Consider the following 10,709-nt stretch of genomic DNA (forward strand, 5'->3'; position numbering starts at 1 on the left):
CTTATTAGTCATCAGTTTTATACACATCAGTGTATACATGTCAATCCCAATCACCCAATTCATCACACCCCCACCCCTGCCGCTTTCCCCCCTTGTGTCCATACGTTTGTTCTCTACGTCTGTGTCTCAATTTCTGCCCTGCAAACCGGTTCATCTGTACCATTTTTCTAAGTTCCACATATGTGTGTTAATATACGATATTTGTTTTTCTCTTTCTGACTTACTTCACTCTGTATGACAGTCTCTAGATCCATCCACGTCTCAAAAAATGACCCAATTTCATTCCTTTCTATGGCTGAGTAATATTCCATTGTATATATGTACCACATCTTCTTTATCCATTTGTCTGTCGATGGGCATTTAGGTTGCTTCCAATGACCTGGCTATGTTATACCTGCTGTAAACAGTAGGCTTAAAGCAAGTAGTGATACATGTCCTGAGTAGCTTCATAGCCAGGAAAAGAATAACAATACATACTATGACAATGATAATCATTTGTAAGCAAAATGGGAAAAAAATGTCTGATCTTGTAGCCATTTCACTCTTTTGGGAAATTGTGTGTGTGTGTGCCTCTACTTCTCCAGAGCTGTTGATATAAGTGCAGCAAGTAGTGCGAGCAATAACGTAAATGGTTCCTTGTTTAACCAACAAAAATATGAGGCAATTCTCTTATCTAATATTATATGGGCTAAGGAATTTAGGGATGTCTGTTATGCTGCAATGCTTTTTTTCAGTTTCCTCAACTATTTGACCAATGGTGGGTGATAGATTTCTAATCATATCTCTGTTTACACATACTCCTGCATTAGGAACCAAGATTGCCAAAAGATTTTGTCATGAGATATCTTGGTATCTTGCTAACATGGATCTCTTGACTCTGTAATGAAGAGAGAAAGGAGGTTCATCTACTTACTTATGTATAGACAATGGAGTAACATATTATCCTAGTAAAAATAAACCTTCTATTTGCCAGCTAGTAAGACTATGTGCCCATCTTTAGGAAAGTGGATCAATTCCAATACCACACGAAGACAAAACATGGGGGAGCACAAGTGATCCCTCCTAGAGTGCTCTCATTGATAGCTTCATCAGTTGGAAGTTTTGTTAATGTGGTATTAAACCATGGGTCATTTCTCTTGTAGGCTTTCCAAAACCTATCTGTATGGTATTTGATGTAAGGGAGTTGCTGGCATAATTTTCTTGTGTTTTTCTCTTTAAGACATTTGTTAATTAAGTAAGGAACAGAGTGAGGTGTCCTAGGGTAAGTTGTGTCAGGTCTCTAAGGATCATGGATAGTATCAGACAAAGGATAGACAAATTAATATGTTAAAGAATTTGAACCTGAAAGGTTAGGCCAGAGGGAGGTCAGTCAAGGTGGGTGGTAATGTTAGAAACATCTGAAAAGTCATGATATAGGTGTTAGGAGGGGCCAAATTGGTCTTGTACTGATGGAGGAATTTGATGACAAATCCAACAGTCAGTTAGATTGCCTCCAGGAGCTATACTCTGTGACAACTTTACTAAAGAATTTTCTTTCCATTTTGAACATTGCATCAAAAGTATAGCTAGAAGTAAAACAATAACTTTCAATTTTGATAGGGAGATGAGTATTTGGTAAACAGTACAATTGAATTAATAGGATGAGTCTTACAGGCCCAGTCCAGATTCTTGGGTCAGCTGTCTACCATTGTTGTCATCTTTTTGTCCTGGTGTGGATGTCATCTGAGGTCAGAAATCCTTTCTATAAAACACTCAGGTGCAGAGGCTTTCTTAAGTCAGAAATATTAATTCAAGAGTCAATTCCCGTAAGTTTCACTGTACATGAGCTACTTAAGAATACCTGATAAGGATCCTTTCATCTAGGTTGGAGTGTCCTTTATATGATGTCTTTTCCAGTAAGCATGATCTCCTGGATGCAGGTCATGTGGCATCTGATCTTCATCCAAAGATAGATTACTGTGATTAGCTTCAGAAGCAAGCTTAGAATATCCTTTCAATAATTCAATAAACTTTACAATAATGTAACATAGCAACAAAGAGGCATCTTGGATGTAGGTAGTAAATAGAAAACCTCGGTATATACAAAACTTCAATATCCACAAAGATATATTATGGAAAAATGATTTTTCTCTCTAAATTATCTTCATTTTTCACCAAATATAGTCAAATTAAGACTGATTTATTTTCAAAAATAAGTCTGATTTCAATAAACTTGGCCTGATTATTTACATAAGTGGAATTGATCGTATAGGTTCTTTTAAATTTGGCTTTGCTGGAACTTTTCAAGAGGAATCTCAAATTGAACTTTTAAAAGTCCTCTCAAGATGAGGAAAGCCATGCCAAGAACTTGCCATCAGATTCTGCCTGCAATACCTAAAGATTTAGGTGTATACCTCTCTTCTTGAAGTCTAAAATATCTTGAGGTTCCTGCACCTGCCAGGAAGTGGTCTTCCTTATTCACCTGGAAATGCTGCTGGGAACCTAAGGATTTCCAATCTCTGGAGGGATCAAGTAGAGAGGAAAGATAAATGCTTCAATCTGCTTATAAAGATATAATTTACATAATTGCTGTAAGTTATAATTAGCTTAAGAGGAAAGGTTCCCTTATGTCTGGAAGACAAAAATTAAAAGCCAGTAATATTTCAGACAAAAAGTCATAAAAATTGTATTTACCAGTTCATTCAATCCCATGTAATTAATTTTTGTTCTGCTCAAGTCCAGTTTTTCCATTAGTTGTATTGACCTTGCCTGAAGATTGAAGGTGACAGTGACAGTGATAATTTCAAGAAATTTTCAAGTTTTTTTTTTTAAGATTCATATGATTTGCCCAATGAAGTGAGTGTCTTGATCACTGGGGATTGTGGAAAATATTCTCCAAGTGGAAAATACATTTTCTAACAGTTTCTTTACCATTGTGACATCATCAGCCTTGCAGAAAGAGAAGGCTTTAACCCATCACATGAAAAATGGGGTTCGTCAGAGAACTGGGAAGAATCCAGTAGCCATCTTGGGTTTCCCATAACCCTGACTGTTTAATTCACAGGTATTGCTTACCCACCTTAATATCTCTCATTTAGGAACAGACTGTTGCCTTGTTACAAGGACATCAGGGTGGCAAAACCCTGCCAATGAGGGGTCAATTTTCTTGCAGAATTGGAATGGATTTTATCTATACAGATTCTGTTGTTGTTGCCTTTGCATGAAAGTCATCTAGGGCATTCTCCTGATACTTGGGTTCAGTCCCTTTAGCATAAGCCTCAATTTTGATGACAACATAACATTTTATGTCAGGACATATAAGACTTCCAGGAATTTCAAATAATTTCTGGAACTCATAATATACACTTATGTAGATATAACATGAAGAAGACTTAATATTACCTTTTATTTGACAATGCTTCCCACATAATTTAACATACTGAATAAACCTAATTAGTTTAATATCTCTCTTTGAGATGCTTCAGGACAAAAATCACTTTCTTTTCCCTTAGCAAAATGCATTTCCATTCTTCATACTTTCTTTTACTGAAAACACACATCTTATTTTCATTGTATACTGAAATATTTCCCTTATTATTTCTAATATCTTTAATTACCTATATATTATCAATTTTAACCTTTAAAAAAACCTTAATCTCTGGCAAAAACCAAGATGCAAGCAATTGTGAACTGTTTGTCATATCAGCATTTCCTGATTGGCAAACTTGTGAACATATTCCATAATCTCTAAAAACATACGTTTTCTCATAACCCAATTTCTTCCCTCAATGGGGTACAAGACGTCTTTCCAACAAACTCAAGCATCTTTAGTTTTTCTCTAATAAGGAGACAAAAGTAGGTAAATTTAGACTTTCTTAGCAATTAATGTTTTAGTGTTTTACCTTAATTGGAAGTGATCTGTATATTCAATGAACTCTTATCATTTAACTTAATCTAGGAAAATTCTAAAGTTTCAAGTCTGGAGAAACTATTTTTAGGTAGACATACCACAAAACAATCATTCTTAAAGAGTTCACTTAAAAACTTTTATCCCATTTATCCTCTATTTATTACTTACAAAAATATCATCTTACCAAGTTAATTTTCTTGTCGACAAATTTTGTAACAGAGATAATATGAGCTTATTGACTTTTAGTAAACCTAGGTAAAAGTATTATAGTTAATGTTTATGACTCTAAAGACATGTCTGTATTAATCAAACCAAAAACTTATACTTGTTTTCACTCATTAAAGATTAATCCTAGATCACATGATCTTTTAAAGATTTGGGAATAGTTTTTTGTTATATTTGGAAATATTTGATTTGGGGGTAGAGTTAAGATGGTGGAGTAGGAGGATGTGGAGTTTGTGTCTCCTCACAAGTACAAGAATGCATCAGAGCAATTCTCGCAGAGCACCTACTGAGCACTAATGAGGGACCTCAGACACCTAAGGGGACGGGAGGAATCCCCGCACAACCTGGTAGGATGTGAGAGAGAAGGAAGGGGTAAAGAAAAGTGGAGGCGGGATGGGACCAGCACCCCTGAGGTGGGGCTGGGAGAGAAGAGAGGGGATCACCAGGGACAGAGAGGGACCTTCAGGGGATAGGGGGTTTGGAGGGGAATGCAACAGTCAGTCAGTGGAGGGTAGGACAGAGTGGGACCTATGCACATGGTCCATGCCACAGCCCTGCACACCCCAGCCTGAGCTGTGTTCCCTGGTAGGGAGGAAGGCTGGGTGCCAGAGAGTGGAATTTGGAGGGTGGACCCAGGCAGGGGATGGCTGTTGGTGGTGGGGAGGCAGCATGGGGCAGCAGGAAGTGAGGCACCATTGATGAGTGGAACACAATTGGCAGGGCCTCCATTGTAGCACCCTTCCCCACCTGCTGGCCCAACCTCCTCGGGCAGTGGCACAGGTGCACACCTGATCTGGCTCATCCTCCCTTCAAGCCAGGTTCTCCCCTGCCTGCTCAGGCCCTGGTGAGCCTGCTAGTGTCCTGGGCCTGAGCCCCACACCAGCCAAAGCCTCTGCAGGCCACGTGGGTACTGGACCTGAGCCCTGCCACCACCAAAGTCTCCTCTGGCCATGTGGGTCCCAGTGGACCCAAGCACCGCACACCCCACAAAGCCTCCACAGGCTGCGTGGGTCCTGGCGGCCCATGTGTGTCCCCTGATGGGGCCTCCTCTGGCCTTATGGGTCCAGACAGACTGAGCACTGCCCACCTTCAAGGCCCTCTCTGGTTTCGCAAGCCCCTGCAGGCACACACATGGAAGCCTGCACCCCAGCTGGTTTACACAGGCACATGTGCTCTGGGCCAGCTTCAGGAGCAGATGCTGGTTGAAAGGAATACACACAGAGGTGAGGCTGACACAGCAGGTCCAGAGACCTACCTAGAGGTCTTGGAGGGCCAGCTGGGGAGGCAGAGTTGCATGCACTTCACCGTGGGAACAAGGACACTCATAGTGGAGGTACCAGGGAATTGTTTAAAATTAATTAATTTATTTTTTTTGCTGTTGTTGTGTTTTGTTTTGTTGTTTCATTTTCATTTTTTCTAATATATTTTTAACTTTTCTAATTTTATTTTATATTTTATTCTTTGTTATTGTTCTGTTCTTTTTTGTTGTCTGTTTTTTGTTGTTTTTTGTTGTTGTTTTGGTTTTCTGTTGGTTTGTTCTTTGGATATTTTTGTGTTGTTTTCTTTCATTGTGTTTTTTATTTTCTTTTGCTTTTATGTTCTTTTATTATTTCTTTTTTTATTTTTGTTTTTGTCATTTTTGTGTGTTTGTCTTTTGTTCTCTTAGCTTTTCTTTTATTTTCTTTTATTTTTTGTTTTCTGTTTATGTTAGTTTTGTTTTTATTATTGGTTTTGAACTCTCTTGTTTGTTTGGGTGTCTTCTGGTTTTATGCTTTCATTGTGATTTTTTTTCTTGTTGTTGTTGTTTGCTTGTTGCTTTGTTTCTTGTTTGCTTGGATTTGTTTTTCTAATTTGTTTTGGGTTTTATTTGTCTGTTTGTTTTCTTTTCTTTTTTTGTTTGTGTGTTTGTTCGGTTTTGTTTTTATTATTTGCATTGGTCTTTGTCTGTTTTCTGTTTGTTTTTTACTTGCCATGCCATGCAACCTGTGGGGTCTTGGTTCCCAGGCCAAGGGTCAGGTCTGAGCCCCTGTGGTGGGAGCGCCAAGTCCAAGACACTAGACTAACAGAGAACTTCAGGCACCTGGGAATACAAATCGGTGTGAGCTCTCCCAGAGGTCCTCATCTCAGCACCAAGACCTGACTCCACCCAACAGCCTACAAGCTCCAGTGCAGGAAGCCTCAAGCCGAACTACCAGCAAAACAGGAACACAGCTCCACCCATCAACAAAAATGAGACAGTAGAAAAATATGTCACAGATGAAGGAAAAAGGTAAAAATCCACAAGACCAAATAAATGAAGAAGAAATAGGTAATCTACCTAAAAAAGAATTCAGAGTAATGATAGTAAAGATTATCCAAAATCTCAGAAATAGAATGGAGGCACAGATCAAGAAAATACAAGAAATGTTTAACAAGGACCCAGAAGAACTAAAGAAAAAACAGTGATGAACAACACCATAAGTGAAATGAAAATACACTAGAAGGAATCAATAGCAGAATAACTGAGGCAGAAGAATAAATAAGTGAGCTGGAAGATAGAATTGTGGAAATAACTGCCACAGAGCAGAATAAAGAAAAAGGAATAAAAAGAAATGAGGAGAGTTTCAGAGACCTCTGGGACAACATTAAGCTCACCAACATTCAAATTATAGGGGTCCCAGAAGAGGAAGAGAAAGAAAAATGGTCTGAGAAAATATTTGAAGAGATTATAGTCAAAAACTTCCCTAAGAGGGGAAAGGAAATAGTCAATCAAGTCCAAGAAACACATAGAGTCTCATACAAGATAAACCCAAGGAGAAACACACCAAGACATATATTAACCAAATTATCAAAAATTAAATACAAAGAAAAAATATTAAAAGCAACAAGGGAAAACAAAAATTAACATACAAAGGAATTCCCATAAGGTTATCAGCTGATTTTTCAGCAGAAACTCTGCAGGCCAGAAGGGAGTCGCAGGTTATATTTAAAGTGATGAAAGGGAAAAACTACAAGCAACATTAATCTACCCAGCAAGGATATCACTCAGATTCAACAGAGAAATCAAAAGCTTTTCAGACAAGCAAAAGCTAAGAGATTTCAGCACCACCAGACCAGCTTTACAACAAATGCTAAAGGAACTTCTCTAGGTGAGAAACACAATAGAAGAAAAAGACCTTCAAAAACAAACCCAAAGCAATTAAGAAAATGGTAATAGAAACATACATATTGATAATTACCTTAAATGTAAATGGACTAAATGCTCCAACCCAAAGATACAGACTGGCTGAATGGATACCAGAACAAGACCCATAAATATGCTGTCTACAAGAGACCCACTTCAGACCTAGGGACACATGCAGACTGAAAGTGAGGGGATGGGAAAAGATATTCCATGCAAATGGAAAGCAAAAGAAAGCTGCAGTAGCAATACTCATATCAGACAAAATAGACTTTAAAATAAAGTCTGTTACAAGAGACAAGGAAGGACACTACATAATGATCAAGGGATCAATCCAAGAAGAGGACATAACAATTATAAATATTTATACACCTAACATAGGAGCACCACAATACATAAGACAAATGTTAACAGCCATAAAAGGTGAAATCAAGAGTAACACAATAATAGTGGGGGACTTTAACAGTACACTTACACCAATGGATAGATTATCCAGACAGAAAATTAATAAGGAAACTCAAGCTTTAAGTGACATAATAGACCAGATAGGTTTAATTGATATTTATAGAACATTCCACCCAAAAGTGGCAGAATACAGTTTCTTCTCAAGTGCACGTGAAACATTCTCCAGGATAGATCACATCTTGGGTCACAAATCAAGCCTCGGTAAATTTAAGAAAATTGAAATTGTATCAAGCATCTTTACTGACCACGATGTTATGAGATTAGAAATCAATTACAAAAAAACTGTAAAAATCACAAACACATGGAGGCTAAACAATATGCTACTAAATAACCAAGATCACTGAAGAAATCAAAAAGGAAATTAAAAAATACCTAGAAGAAAATGACAATGAGTACACGATGACCCAAACCTATGGGATGTAGCAAAAGCAGTTCTAAGAGGGAAGTTTATAGCCATACAATTCTATCTCAAGAAACAAGAAAAAATCTCATATAAACAACCTAACCTTACACCTAAAGCAACTAGAAAAAGAAGAACAAAGAAAACCCAAAGTTAGTAGAAGGAAAGAAATCATAAAAATCAGAGCAGAAATAAGTGAAATAGAAATGAAGAAAACAATAGCAAAGATCAATGAAACTAAAAGCTTGTTCTTTGAGAAGATAAACAAAACTGAAAAACCTGTATCCAGACTCATCAAGAAAAAAAGAGGTGAGGACTCAAATCAATCAAGTTAGAAATGAAAAAGGAGAAATTACAATTGACACCACAGAAATATAAAGGATCATAAGAGACTATTATAAGAAACTATGCACCAATAAAATGAAAAACATGAAAGAAATGGACAATTTCTTAGAAAAGTACCACCTTCTAAGACTGAACCAGGAAGAAACAGAAAATATAAACAGATCAATCATAAGTAATGAAATTGAAACTGTGATTAAAAATCTTCCAACAGACAAAAGTCCAGGACCAGGTGGCTTCACAGGTGAATTCTATCAAACTTTTAGAGAAGAGCTAACACTGATACTTCTCAAACTCTCCTAAAACATTGCAGAGGAAGGAACACTCCCAAGCTCATTCTACAAGGCCACCATCACCGTGACACCAAAACCAGACAACGATACTACAAAAATAAAACATTATAGACGAATATCACTGATGAACTTACACGCAAAAATCCTCAACAAAATACTAGGAAACAGAATCCAACAACACATTAAAAGAATCATACACCATAATCAAATGAGACTAATCCAAGGGATGCAAGGATTCTTAAAAATGCACAAATCAATCAATGTGACACACCATATTAACAAATTAAAGAATAAAACCCATATGATCATCTCAATCGATGCAGAAAAGCTATTGACAAAATTCAACACCCATTTATGTTAAAAAAATAAAAACAACCCTCCAGAAAGTGGGCACACAGGGAACCTACCTCAAAATAATAAAGGTCATATACGACAAACCCACAGCAAACATCATTCTGAATGGTGAAAAACTAAAACCATACACTCTAAGATCAGGAACAAGACAAGGATGTCCACGTTCACTACTGTTAATCAACATAGTTTTGGTAGTCCTCGCCATGGCAATCAGAGAAGAAAAAGAAATAAAAGGAAAACAAATTGGAAAAGAAGAAGTAAAACTGTCACTGTTTGCAGATAACATGATACTATACACAGAGAATCCTAAAGATGCCTCCAGAAAACTATTAGAACTAATCAGTGAATTTGGTAAGGTTGCAGGAAACCAAATTAATGCACAGAAATCTCTTCCATTCATATACACTAACAATGAAATATCAGAAAGAGAAATTAAGGAAACACTCCTATTTACCATTGTGACAAAAAGAATAAAATATCTAGGAATAAACCTACCAAAGGAAGGAAAAGACCTGTACTCAGAAAACTATAAGATACTGTTGAAAGAAATCAAAGACAACACAAACAGATGGAGAGATATACCATGTTCTTGGATTAGAAGAATCAATATTGTCAAAATGACTATACTACCCAAAGCAATCTACAGATTCAATGCAATACCTATCAAATTACCAATAGCATCTTTCTCAGAATTAGAAAAAAATTTTTTACAATTTGTATGGAAACACAAAAGACCTCGAATAGCCAAGGCAATCTTGAGAAAGAAAAACAGAGCTGCAGGAATCAGGCTCCCTGACTTCAGACTATATTACAAAGCCACAGTAATCAAGACAATATGGTACTGGCACAAAAACAGAAAAATAGATCAATGGAACAGGTTAGAAAGCCAAGAGATAAATCCACTCACCTATGGTCACCTAATCTATGACAAAGGAGGCAAGAATAGACAATGGAGTAAAGACAGTCTCTTCAATAAGTGATGCTGGGAAAACTGGACAGATACATGTAAAAGAATAGAATTAGAACACTCCCTAACACCATACACAAAAGTAAACTCAAAATGGATTAAAGACCTAAATATGACTGGACACTATAAAACTCTTAGAGGAAAATATAGGCAGAACACTCTATGACATAAATCACAGCAAGACCTTTTTTGACCTACCTCCTAGAGTAATGCAAATTAAAACAAAAATAAACAAATGAGACCTAATTAAACTTAAAAGCTTTTTCATAGCAAAGAAAACCACAAACAGGACAAAAAGACAACCCTGGAATGGGAGAAAATATTTGCAAACAAAGCAACTGACAAGGGATTAAGCTCCAAAATATACAAACAGCTCATGCAGCTCAATATCAAAAAAACAAACAACCCAATCCAAAAATGGGCTAAAGACCTAAACAGACATTTCTCCAAAGAAGACATACAGATGGCCAACAAACATGTGAAAAGATGCTCAACATCATTAATTATTAGAGAAATGAAAATCAAAACTACAATGAGGTATCACCTCACACCAGTCAGCATGAACATCATCAAAAAAACTACAAACAGTAAGTGCTGGAGATGGTGTGGAGAAA

Source organism: Pseudorca crassidens, chromosome 15 (genome assembly GCF_039906515.1).
Source record: "Pseudorca crassidens isolate mPseCra1 chromosome 15, mPseCra1.hap1, whole genome shotgun sequence".
Classification (NCBI taxonomy): Eukaryota; Metazoa; Chordata; class Mammalia; order Artiodactyla; family Delphinidae; genus Pseudorca; species Pseudorca crassidens.